Source organism: Arachis ipaensis, chromosome B05 (genome assembly GCF_000816755.2).
Source record: "Arachis ipaensis cultivar K30076 chromosome B05, Araip1.1, whole genome shotgun sequence".
NCBI lineage: Eukaryota > Viridiplantae > Streptophyta > Magnoliopsida > Fabales > Fabaceae > Arachis > Arachis ipaensis.
In genome coordinates this window covers 9,224,792-9,239,579 of record NC_029789.2, presented here as the reverse complement: position 1 = coordinate 9,239,579, position 14,788 = coordinate 9,224,792, and positions in this window count along the sequence as shown.

The window sequence follows — 14,788 nt, the reverse complement described above, 5'->3', positions numbered from 1 at the left end:
TTGATTTGATTTTATTAAATTCTTAATTAAATAATTATTAAATTAGTAGTAAAAGTTTAAACTTGATTTACTTCAATTCTATATTGTCATTCAATAAACTTTAGGAAGAATTTGTTATGGGATTTTCCACTCGACACATTTTATTAAGTTTGTAGTGTGTAGGTTTATTTATTTTGTTGGTCCTATAGTTTCGTGAAATTTTCAATTAGGTTCTTATATTTTTTTTTTAATTGGGTCCCTGCACCAATTTTTTTTTCAATTAAGTCCCTCTTAGTAGTAATTGACTTAATTTTATAGGGCCCCAATTAAAAAGAAAGAATTAGTACAGGGACCTAAATAAAAGAAAAAAAAAAGTGTAGGAACCCAATTAAAAAAAAATTGTACAAGGACTCAATTAAAAGAAAAAAAATATAGAAATCTAATTGAAAATTTTGCAAAACTATAGGGACTATCAGAGTAATTAAACCTTTATATTAATTAATTTTTACCATTATGGGATCCAATGACAGGAAGAAGAGCCATGCGTTTCATCATCTTTTCCCTCCCTTGTATGTCCTACAATTAATTTTGATAAAGAGATGGAGAAAAGGGACGACTAATTGAGATCTCCATGTTAAAAATGATTGAGGTATGGAACAACTTTAAAATTTGTTGCCAACTTAAGAAGTTTATTAGAAAATAGAAACTCATCACTTTAGTCTTGCTAATAAATTCTTATGGTTAAGGCTTTTTTTTTGGTTGAACAAGAAACTAAAAAGATACGAGAATAAAGATTCTTAAGAGAGGTTGTGATATAAAATCCTCTGCAAAGAGTTTGGAGGTTTCATGCAAATTATTTCGGTAGACACCATGGCACAGGATTCGGTGGTCCAGGAACCTTTGGACCACTTAGTGGTCCAAGTAAAAAAATATATTTTTGGAGTTTTTTTATTAATTACTACGTAGTCTTTGAACTAATTTTAATTACAAATCAACCCCATATATTTTATTTAATTATAAAAATAATTTTTTATTTTATAAATTATTATTTTATCAATTATCTATTATATTTATTAACAATCAAATACAAAAATAACAACCAATTATATCCTCCATTCATCCTAATAATTCCAATTGATTAAAAAATTAACTTTGATCTCGTTACGTTCGTCCATGGCTTTCAAATCGTGTTTCCTTGAAATTCAATCGATTGGTTTACACTATATCACAAAACAATCGATTGAAAGTTGTAAGGTAGAATGGTAAAAAGCTTAAACCAATCGATTGTTTATACTTTCCAATCGAATAAATGCCTCAAAACAATCGATTGGGTACCATTACCAATCGATTGAATTTATGAAAACAACATGGATTTGCGAAATACAATCGATTGAAAAGTGATGACATTGAAGTTTTAGCCAAATTCAATCGATTGGTAATGTAATCCAATCGATTGGAAGGTGATGAAGTTGAATGTTTTGCCAATTTCAATCGATTGGTAATGGTACCCATCTACTCAATCAATTGTTTTTTATTATACTAATAAGCTATTGAACCAACTTGGTTAAACTTGGTTACCAAAATAATTTCGTCATGTAGTATCACGGATTTAATTAATACTAGTAGAAATACATTTCCTTCGTTCAAACTAGACCAAACTACAGGATCAATGATTTAAGTTAAGTGATAAAAATTGTTCTTATGTTAATACATTGATATTGGTGCAAGAAGATAATAAGATCCTGATCATGGTGATTGAAAAAAAAAATTGGATTAATGAGGATTTGTACAACTTATTTGTGATTTATGAAAGTAGAATAGAATAAATTGTGCAAAATCCTACAGAATTCTGAAAAATGAGAACATTACCAATTGATTGAGTAGATGGATATTCCATTACCAATCGATTGAAATTGGCAAAATATTCAACGTCATCACCTTCCAATCGATTGGATTACATTACCAATCGATTGAATTTGGCTAAAACTTCAATGTCTATCACTTTCCAATCGATTGTATTTGGCAAGTTCATGTTGTTTTCGTGAATTCAATCAATTGAGTAACAACAACAATCGATTGTTTTGAGGCATTCATTCGATTGGAAAGTATAAACAATCGATTGGTTTAAGCTTTTTACCATTCTACCTTACAACTTTCAATCGATTGTTTTGTGATATAATGTAAACCAATCGATTGAGTTATCATTCAATCGATTGTTTTGAAAAACCAATCGATTGAATTTCAAGGAAACACGATTTGGAAACCATGGACGAACGTAACGAGATCAAAGTTAATTTTTTAATCAATTGGAATTATTAGGATGAATGGAGGATATAATTGGTTGTTATTTTTGTATTTGATTGTTAATAAATATAATTGATAATTGATAAAATAATAATTTATAAAATAAAAAATTATTTTTATAATTAAATAAAATATATGGGGTTGATTTGTAATTAAAATTAGTTCAAAGACTACGTAGCAATTGATAAAAAAACTCCAAAAACATATTTTCTACTTGGACCACTAAGTGGTCCAAAGGTTCCTGGACCACCGAATCCTGAGCCAGACACCATCAACACACCATGTTTAGCTAACCAATCAGCTACTTGATTAGTATGTCTGTCAATCAACTCAAAAATTTGAACAATTACGTCGACTTTTGTATGATCATTGATCGATAGAATATATTGTGATCAATTAATATTGATTAAAATTATTTAGTATATTTGAATACTTATTATATGTATTACGTATTTATTATTTTAATTCTCTTAGCACATATTAATATCCTTTTATATTACATCATTTTATATAATTTGAATACACATATGATTATTTTTCTTTGGATGAAATTACTGTATTTTTTATACTTTTCTTTTATGCCATTTTTCTTTGTCTTTGATCACTCTTATGAAGTTTTTTACCTTACCAATTAGTCTATCATCCCATCTTGTATCTTTTTCAGTCTAATGAATCAAATACCACTATCATCCATTTCTTACCTATTATCATGGAGAAACCATATATTTTTCGTCACTTTTCGGCGGTTCGTTATCCTCCAACATTTTACCATCTTTTCATAGTTTGCCACTTTTTCGGTAGTTTTCGGGTTGCTCGCCATCTTTCTGACAGATTGCCATCTTTTCTGTAGTTTTTTGGCAGTTCACCACTCTTGCAGTAGCTTTGTCTGCGTTTTTCTTGCGTTAGTTTCGTCTGCGCTTTTTTTTGCGGCAGTTTCGTTTGCACTTTCTTTGCGACAATTTCGTCTGTACTTCTTTGCGACAGTTTCATCTGTACTCCTTTCCGACAGTTCTGTCTGCACTTTCTTCCAGCAGTTTATGCAATTTTTTCCTTTGTTTCATTGTTTTAAATAAGTTTCAAATGTAACTTGAGTTTTTTTTGTGTGACTTAACACTGCGTTTGGTTAGTGTGTCTATCTGGGCAAGACATAGACACGGGAGAACGTGTCTGGTGTTTGGTTAGTGAGACACAAAAATTGGAGATACACACATACCCATAAGCATACACAGTATACATGTTTTTAGTGTCTCAATAAAATGGTGAGACACAGAACAAAAACCTTGGACACAGATCTAAAATTTTATTTTTGGACCATTTTATCCTCATCAATTTTTTAAAATTCCAAATATCTCCTTCTCTATTTACAAACCTTAATAAGTTCTCAGCCCTTGTCATTTGTTTTCTGAAGCATCGTGGATTCTCCATTGTATGTATGCGTTGGTCGATTTTGTGAAACTTGTTGTTATTCTATGAAAATCTCCTTCTCCTTTTCATAAACCCTAACTAGTTCTAATCTCTTCTCCTCTGTTTTCTTGCTTTTGCAGCTTTGTAAATCTTCTTCACTTGTGTGTGTTGTTCGATGTGCTGAAACTTTTTATTGTTCTATCACAAGCTTTCTCCTTTATCTGTGCTAGAAAGCTCAGCTCAAGGTTTGAAATAATCGTAATCTTCTTGTTTGTTTGTATGTTGTATTTGTATGTTGCTGTATTGGATATCCAATTTTTTTTTGAACACTTATGTGTTGGGTAATCTTCTGTTTTGGATATGTATTTTTAATGGAGTTTGGTTGGAGTATTATGTCATAGTATTATGGTTCAATTTGAATCAGTTTGATGTTTCAAAATTATGAATTTGAGTCCATGTGAGAGCTTCTTGTACTTAGTCCCAATTGTATACTTGTTATCATAACGGAGCATTGTGTATCTCCACTTGATGACTTATTATTTAATTAGATCCCAATAATTTATTTGTTGTTTTGTTCATGGAATCTGAGCCCGCTGATTGATTGCTTAGTTTTGATATTTATTAGTATATTTTTACCTTGAATTTTATTTCCGATTTATAGTCCAGAGAAAATTAGCAACTGTAAATTAAGAGTTATCCATTTATGTATCAAAAACTGTTAGCTTGCTAATATGAGTAAGTGATTATGTAATGGGTGTTTTCTCTACTTGTAGTTTAGTTAAAATCATAAAGAAAAGTTTACTCTTGAGTGTTGTCAAACTGGGTTTTAGAATTTATTTTATTTTTATGCATTTATTTTTTATTGTTTCTTAGGAAGTGATGATGGATCGTTCTGAACAAATTAAGCTATGTGTTGGATATTACTGGATCATGAGAACGCAATCTGACACGATGATGTTGTTTCTTTTAGTTACTTTGTATATGTATATTAGGAATAAAAGGAGGGGCCATTCTTCAATTGGGCGAAGAGTGAACACATTGCCATTAAGGCGAGATGCATTAGATAGCATCATTGGGGCGGGTGGCGATAGAAATTGCATATGGGAGTTAAGAATGAGTTTGAATGCATTTGCTAATTTGTGTGAATTGCTACAAGTTCAAGGTGGGTTAGATGATGATGGTCATGTTGGCATAGGGGAGCAAGTAGCAACTTTCTTGATTATATTAGCTCATCATAAGAAAAATCGCAGTGTACAAGTTAGGTTTTATAGGTCTGGTGAAACTGTATCTAGGTATTTTCATAAGGTGTTAGGTTCAGTTTTGCGTGTCCAAAGTGTGTTATTTGCAAAGGCAGACCCTGTACCAGAGGATTCTATAGATCCCAGATGGAAATGGTTTAAGGTAAGGTGTTGCATAAACTTTAAATTTGTCTTGGTCAACTTTATTTGTATGTAATAACTATTTTGTTTTGTCCATTTGATAGGGTTGTCTAGGAGCATTAGATGGAACTTACATAGATGTCACAGTCCCCAAGAGTGATAAATCTAGGTATCGGACAAGGAAATCTAGAATATCCACCAACGTCTTAGGAGTTTGCAATCGGAACATGAATTTCGTCTATGTCCTTAGCGGTTGAGAAGGATCGGCATCTGATTCAAGGATACTTAGAGATGCAATTACTCGACGTAATGGCCTGAAAATACCTGTTGGTATGTTTAAATTAATCTCTTCATAAGTGCATTAGCTATCTATTAAAGAATTACGATATACCCCTTATAATTTTTCCATCCTTCCATTTTAGGGTCTTATTATTTAGTGGACGCTGGCTATACCAATGGTAGAGGATTTTTATCTCCTTATAGAAATGTCCGGTATCATATCAATGAGTGGGCTCAAGGTCACCGTGCACCACGAAATCATCTAGAGTTATTTAATAAGAAGCATTCATCAGCTAGGAATGTGATTGAGCGGTGCTTTGGGCTGCTTAAGAAGAGATGGGCAATTCTACGAAGCCCCTCATTCTATCCAATTAGAATCCAAAGCCACATTATTATTGCGTGTTGTTTGTTACAAAATTTTATTCGTATGAACATGGATGTTGATCCCGAAGAAGATGCAACTCTTTTACCAGAGCATATACCCGTTGGAGATGACACTGTTGTTGATGAAGCCGACGTAATTGATGTTGTGGAAAGTAGTCATGAGTGGACTCAATGGCGTGAGGACTTAGCAACTGAGATGTGGGAAATATGGAGAGGAGAACATGGAGCGTAGAGTTTCAAATTTTTCTTAGTTTTATCATATCTGCTTTGTTTCTCTTGAAATTATTTGAGTTTTTTTAAGGCGTAATGTATTTGCATAATAGGTTTAATTAGTTGTGTTCTAATTTGGTTGAAATTGTTGAATTATGTTGATATTCTACTAGTGATTATTTAAACTCTGTTGCAATTGTTAATTTATTGTAGTGTTACTCTGTTACAAATCTGCTAGCCAGTATTGATTTGCTAAAATTCTGCTAGTAACTTGATATTTATTGTGTAGTTGCTGTTATTGTAAGTCTGTTGCAATGCTGATAAAGATTCTGCTGTAACTCATTTATAGTTCTGATAGTAATTCCGTTGGTCTGGTGCTCTTTTTCCTTTATTGTGCAACTACATTATCCAGCATCAATGGCTTCCATACCACGTCAGTGGACTGAACAGGAAATTGAACAATTTGTGGTCTTCATGGAGGAATTGGTTGTTGAAGGCAAGAGGGCAGATGCCGGTCAATTTAAACCCGGAGCATTTCAAAAGCTGGCAGATAAGATGAATGAGAAGTTTCCTGGATGTGGCCTCACTGTGAAGCACATCAGAAATAAACACAAGCGACTAAAAGAAAAATATATGTATGTGGCTGAGATGTTGGGTTGTAGCGGCTTTGGATGGAATTCGGAAAAAATGTGTGTTGAAGTCGATAGCAAGCAAGTATTGGAAGCTTGGGGAAAGGTATGTTTTTCGTTTTTAATCACTCCTCTTGCAAGATCTTTAAACTTACAAATCTGAATTTCATTTTTTCTATGTTTATTAATGTCGATTTTGGTTTATGGTATAGGGTCGCAACGTCACACTCTACACTCCCGGCAAGCCGTTTCCCTTGTTTGAACGTCTTGGCAATATTTTTGGTAAGGATAGAGCTACCGGTGTTGAAGCATGCAGTGGCAAAGATGCTGAAGAAGATGTTACTCCGGGATCTACATTTGCTGCGGCCACAGCTGGTGGTTTGGGATTAGGCAGCGATGATATTGACATGGAGGATTTAGGGGTTGCTGAGAGTGAATTACCCAACACCTTCTCGACTTCTTTTGCTTCATCAAGTGAGAGAAATCAAGGACGTCAATCTGCAACTAAGAAAACCAATGATGCTGCAATCCTATCAAACTTGGCTGAAACTTTTAAGTCCGCGGTAGAAGATCAAGGAAAGCATGTGCAAGTACTAGCAAATGCAATGAGTGGGGTAAATGACCAAGTGAACTTGGGCAGAACTTTAAAGAGTCTTGGCTTTGACACAATGGAGATTGTGCAAGTTGCAAAGAAATTTGTGCAGAATCCGGAATTGAAGGCAACCTTTTGGAGTTTGGACGAGGAAAAGGCAGCATTCGTATGAGATATAATGGAAAACTTTTAGCTATTATTAGTGTTGTTTGTTTAATTAGTTGTTATATTATTAAGGTCTATTGCTAAATACTGTGGGTATTTTGCTATAATTGAAGAGGGTTTAGGTAATTGTTGTATTATTAAAGTGCAATAGCTATATATGCACCTAATTTATGCATGAACTGACTTTACTGACTTTTCTGCAACAATATGTGTTGATATTTTGGTTTATGCACCTAAGTTTCAATTACTACTATTTTAAGCACCGTATTCCCAAAATTGCAGCAGCTAGATATTTCAAGCACCGTATTCCCAAAATGCAGTAAACATTAAACCCTAAATTGCAAACTCCTAACTCTTAAAAATACAGTATAAGCTGTAAATATTATGAATGGGTATGGTACATACCTGCCAAACGCGGAGGAGACGGCTTCTTCTTCGACGGTAATTCAACACACAGGCTTTTCATCAATGAGCCGCCTTCCTCTTTCCTTCTCGTAAACGGAACCTATCAAACACACTCGCAAAAATTAAGACCAACAATTAAGAAGAAGAAAAAAAGAAGAAGAGGAAGAAGAAGAAGAAGAAGACCGCGAACCAGGGGATCGCACACGAGGGAAGAGCACCGCGAAGAAGGAGATCGCACAAGAGGGAGATTTCTGGGGGCTTGAGGTTTGAGGGAGAAAGTATCACCGCGAAGAAGGAGATCTCACAAGAGGGAGATTTCTGGGGGCTTGAGGTTAGAGGGACAAACCCTGGAATCAATTTGGGCCTCTGCCTCTCTTGGCTTTTTTTTTTTTAATTACTGAATTTTTAATTAAAAATAGGAGGGCAAAATAGTCATTCTAATTATATAGTGTTCTTGTGTTCTATTAACCAAACATAACATTAGACACTACACTAATGTTATATTCATTATATCCAAACATCATACATAAACACAAATATCTAATGTCTATGTCTCAAGTGTCTATGTCTTAATGTCTATGTCTTAGTACATACACAAACCAAACGGAGCCTAAACGTAACTTGAGTTTAAGAAGAATGTTAGAATATATTAGGATCAATTAGCATTTATTAGAATTATTTAGCATATCTGAATATTTATTATAAAATATTATGTCTTTATTATTTCGATTCTCTTAGCACCTACTAATAATATCCTTCTATATTGTATCATTTCACACAATTTGAATACACCAAAACCTTTTCTTTATCATTGTCTCTTACCTTTCTAACAATTATGGGGAATCTTCCTATGCAAAATGAAGGAGAAAGTCTCCGACAAGTCTGTTTCACAAATAAGATGAGAGCAACCTATCTCATGAGCCGAACAAAGACCACGCCAGATGCCCCAGAGCTCAGCTCTCAAGGTTCTACCCTGCGACATAGACCCAGAGGCACCATGCACCCAAGCACCAATACTATTTTTGATAACAAAACCATAATAACCCGTTTCCCCAGAGTCCTCATAAGAACTTCCATCATAGTTCAATTTGAAAAAAGTACTCTTCAGGACAAATCTAAATAGTAGATGAAATAAGTTACTATGAATCGGCAATATGGACGTCACAGAATGAATCTCCTTCGATAACAAACGATCTCGAAAAGCCACCTCCGCCAAAGAGTTAGAGTTGTTGTTAATGACATACTCATTCCAGTCTATCCATATGGCCCAAAGACAAGTCACAAAACACCACTCATCCTCATCCTTACAACCAACCTCCACCCATTTTTTGACATCTTGTAACAGAAAGAAATCACGATCAGAAAAAACCAGAGATCTACTAGACACGAGAAGCTGTCATGCAATTCCTGAGACAATGAATTTAAGACTCAGCGAAAAGAAGGCAACGTTGCCAAGTCTTGGAGGTAGTCATATCCCGGTGAAAATGGATAGTATGTAGAGGTAGGAAGCGCATTATACAAGCATAACCAGATCAACAACTTCATCCTTTTTGATACACTTAACTTCCAAACCCAACTCCAATTGACAGAATCATCCCACCCAATTTTACATTGCAAAAATCATAAATAACCTATGAAGCACGTACACTTTACTAAGTTACAGTGTCTACGTGTCAAACACATTTTGGATACGACATTCATCGACACTCGTCCGACACGCGTATCTGTTGTGTCAAACCATGTCTTAATAAAAAATAAAAAATTCTTTTCCGGATACATTTGGACACACCTAAATACCATCATGTGTCAGCGCACCTAACATTATTTTTAATATATATTCTTGAAATAAATTTAGAAATAATATATATTATTATTTATTAAAATAACAAAATATTTTAAATACTTTATATAATTAAAATAAGACATTAAAAATAATTTAAAAAATTAATTTATGTTCTAATATCAATAAAATATCAAAATATCATTACGATTTATCTAAAAAATACTTTATATTTTATATGTATACGTGTCCCTGTGTCTTATAAAATTTTAAAAATTGAGTGTCGGCGTGTCCTGTGTCGTGTCCAGTATCTATATCAGTGTCCGTGCATCATAGTAAATAACCATTTTTAGCCATATAGCATGTCGAGTTAGAACTTGCCCATCTCTACCTAGGGACCTCATTATAATACAACTCTGGATTATATCTCGAAATTGAGAAAGTATAGATAAACAATGTAAATGTTGAACAACGTGGACAACGATTAAAAAAAGGTTAAATTAATTATTAAAATCAAATTTTCAATTTATTAGAATAATTAATTTTTGAATTTAAATTATTAGGGTTACACAACATAACCTCCTCCATCACATCATGTTCCCGTTTCATCTCAACCCTCCTCCCCCTCCTCCAACTCACGTTTTCTCCTCCCACCACGCCGCGACGGAAATGGCGTCGTAGCTTCAACCACCGTAAGGTGCAGCATCGTTGAACGTCGTCCACCATCGCGACTTCCTCCTCGCGTGCCGCAGCTACATGCCACTTCGCAATTCGTAGTAGCGTCACCCAATTACTGCAATCCTTCTCCATTCCGCAATTTGCAGTAGCAAAAACGACCGTCGTAACCCCTTTCTCTTGCGTTGGCAGTTGCGCCCCCCGACCACCGCAGCAACCTCTTTCTCGCGATTTGCAGCAGCGCCGCCCGACCGTAGCACCTCTCTTCTCGCGATTCGCAGTGCTGCCGATCACCACAACACCCTCCCTCTCTCTTGTTTCCACCTTGTTGTGGTCAATCCATAATATCTTGGATGGTCATTTAGTAGGTATGCGAATGGTTATTTTAATTCTTATGTGGATGGTTATTTGATTAAAATGGGTTTAGTTATATACAATTAAAATATGTTGGATGTTCAATTCACTGGGTATGCGGATGATTATTTTTATCTTTAAGTGAATGGTTATCCTTAAGTGCCGATAAGGGTCCTTGTTGACGAACCAGCGGCGACGATGGGGGCTGGTTGGCGACCAAGTGATGGTGTGAAGAACCCAGTAGGCGACGATGATGTCTGATGAGGGAGAGAGTAACGCCAGCGAAAGGGGCTCGTTGGTGAGGCGGCGATGGCAGATGGGGGTTTGGGGGAGAAGCTGGTGTTTTGGTAAATTAGGGTATAATAGATGGTTAAAATTTTTGAATTATTGAATGGGATTTTTTGGTTGGGTAATTTGGGTGGAATATTTTTTTTAGCTTTATTGGACCAAATTTCAACCCGTTGTTCAGATTTTTTGTTGTTTACTTAGCGGAGGACCTCAAAATTTTCTGTTTCTAATTTTCTATTAAACAACTCTTTTACATTAGCCCACGACAACAACAAAAAAAAGTCTCACATCAACTCATAAATTCAGTCTAACAGAATACATAAATTATGCCACAAATTTAATTTTTATTATTTTTAGTTGTTCTTATCTTATTTTTATTTGTTCTTATCTTTTCTAAATTCAACTCAACAAAATATATAAATTATACTCTATTTATATTTATTTTTATAATTTTTCCATCAATAAAAAAATACAATATTCTCCCTTTTTTTTTCTTATTTTTTCACAGTTTTATTAATTTCAGCTCGCAAGGAATGATAGAATAAAGATTATTCAAGTGCCAACTCCTATAATGATACACATCTCGAATGCTGAGGTCGGATTCAATAATTTATATGATATCAACTTTGCTTCCAACCGAACTAGACGGAAGTCAATTGAATGAACCGTTAATGTTGCCTGTGTCCCAAATGAAGCCATCTATCCTTCAATGTATTCGCAGCTTTAGTCAGAGCTTTCCAAGTTATCGAATCCGATCCCATAATCTTATTAGTGAAAATATTATTTTTCTTCAAATATTTATTAGTAATCACCTGCACCAAGAGCCTATGAGTAAGTTAATTAATCTATTAATTTTTATTTTAAAATATAAAAATATGATTTATTTTCCTTCACTAGCTACCATACTTTTGTGAAGATAGCATGTGATGGAAGATGTTGAAGAAATAGCTTACAAGGGTGAAACATTTCACACAGTGTAGCATAAAAGGCCTCACCGTAGGGCATAGATATTCAACAACTTTAATTTGACTTGCTTCTTTTGATTTCTTTTATGCAATTAGGCATGGCTGTTGATCAACTTTAGTACAATGATAGAGCGTTGCAATGATTCTGTCTAATTTCTTAAAGAAAGCCATAGATCAGAGGTGATAATTAATAGAGACTAGAGTGATAGAATCAACAAATACTATGTTTGGTTACTTTAAGAAATAATTCTTAATTTGTTCTTTTTAAAGACACATACGTATTATTGAAATGAAAACCTTTTATATATCCATAATGAGCGACCGAACATTATTAATATTAGTTAAATTAGTTGAAGTGCATTAAAATGTCAATTTTGTCAATAATAATAATAATAATCCCACACAAAAATCAGAGCTCCTAATCAATCCTAAGGTAGCTTGCAGGGTACTTATTAGTCCCAAGATTTGGTGTCACTAATTACCAAATTAAAAGCTCTACCATGTGCTACACTAAAGTTGTAGCCCAACTAATTCAGAAATTTGCATTGAACTATACGCACCTAACCAATCATTAATGTTAACAGTACAGTTGACTCATTTTGTGTAGGTCAAGGAAATGGTCACTTGCTCATAAAGACTAAACCACCAATGAATTATATTATAAAAGAAAGAAAATCTTAGGTGAATTATCTCCAACCAAGAATGTAAGCCATGCAATCATCGTCTTTCATAATAACATATCTAAGAATATATATCCATTTTATTTCTGAAAGAATTTTAGATTGGACACTTTAGTTTAATTTTTAACTAAAATTAATTATTTGATTGGTCTCTAACAATTAATTTCGTTAATCACTCAGGTCTTTTATTCCGTTAATTCTAACAGAGGACAAAATAGTCACTGACAACTCTAACAGGGGATAAAATGGTCCCTGATCTCCTCTATTCATAAACGACACTATTCTCTCCCAATTTCTATCATATTTCACATAACACTAACAGTCTAACACTGTAACTTCAAATTATACAATGCACACTCTATAAATTTAATGTTCACAAGAAAAAAAATTCTCAACTTGTTCTCAACCAATTCATACTCAGGAAACTAATGCCTATGTCTCTCAACTAGTTGTCGTCTTCTATGGATCCCATGAATCTAGACAGTAAGTATGATTTGTTAAGACTCGTCGTCGTCGTTGCCATCTCCCTCCTCCTCTGCCCTAACATCTCCATGACCACATTGTCTACCACTCCATCGCTTCCTTCAACTTCTTCTCCGAACCAATGTTCAGTAATCGCTTCAGTTTCCATATGAGTAGCAACGGCGACATTGCTCATTGTAATAGATTGGATGCGAGGTCGAAACTGTCTGCCACTCAGACTCCAAGAAAGAAGGACTGAAGTACTTGATGTCTATTTCAAATGAGAATTTGCATATGATGTCGAAGGAGAATCTTCTTATGATGTCCTAATGTCCAACAATCTATATTGCTTGTTGGAGAGTGGAGAAAGGCGTGCCCTTGGAGTAGTTGTCCAAGCTCGATGAGAACATTTCAACCAAGCACACCACACCTACCAAGTAAACTCACATAAAAGAAATAAATGATAGACAAATTCCATCTCCTTTTTACACAGGACACATATATTGTCACTCTGATGAATAACGCCTAATCTACTCAACCTCTCTTTGGTATTCACTCGATCGACTAGAACAAACCAATCAAAAAGTTCAATTCTCGGCGGGACCAACCCTTTCCAAATTGCACTTGTGAAACTATAACTCGTAATCTCGTCCAAAAGAGTCTCTGGTTGTAACACCTGCACAAAAGAGTTAATAAAAAAATACCTTTATTATCAAATTTTTAAGCAAGATTATCCTCTCTACCAGTTGATAGCTTCACTGGTCTTAACCTCTCATGAAGTTGATGAACAAGTTTCAACTCCCATTGGAAGTGATGTTATCAAAGACGTGAAAGTGGATGCTTTTGGTGGGTGAAGTGCAGATGAGGTGGATGTACCAATCACAGATTTAGGAAGTGTGTAGTCTATGACATGTTGAGATAAGTGCAACACGTGTGACAATTACACCATGGTTTAATCTTGGAGCTAAAGAGAAAGAAGGAAAAGATGGAAAAGAAGACTGTGAAGGTGAAGAAGGAGAGTATGAATGTTAAGGTTATGCGAGATATGATAAAAATTGGAGAAGAACATTGTTGTTTTCGAATAAAGGGGTCAGGATTATTTTGTCCATTGTTAGAGTTGTCAGGGATCATTTTGTCCTATGTTAAAATTTTCAAGAATCATTTTATCTTCCATTAGAGTTGACAGAGTTAAGGACCTAAGTGACTAAAAGAATTAATTATTAGAGACCAATTAAATTAATTTTAACTAAAAACTAAAATATCTAATTTAAAATTCTTTAAAGATCAAAATAGGTATATACTCTATATCTAATTAAGAAGCTCCTCACCATGAGAAACAATTTGCGAACCATATATTTATCAAATCAGTTAAGTGAAATTTTTATATTAATCTTTTGATTAATGATTTTATTACAAACTTTTCTCATAATTAATGAAAAGGTTTATTCCTCTCATTATCCAAATTCCAAAGTTGCATAATGCCCCGGTCCCTGACGACTCTGACTTTCTTATCCACTATTTTTGAAATGTTGCTTTCGCTACTATATTATGCTGCACCATGGTCCCTCTGCATACCATAAATTGAATTTTGAAGACGAATGACATCATCACCACGACAAACGTGACCAACACCTTTTTTTTTTTCCTTCCCCGTAGATATTTTGTGTTGTATAGCACTAGCTAGTGTAGAATACATGCATGCATGGTGTATTAATTTGAAGATGGAAACATATTCTTGCAAACATGCATACTTTATAATTTGTAGAGTTTATTAAAACATGTATATTTATAGTACAGTTTAGTGTGCGATCAAAGTTTGACCAAAGGGTTCGGTGTTTTTGAGTGGCTTGAAGA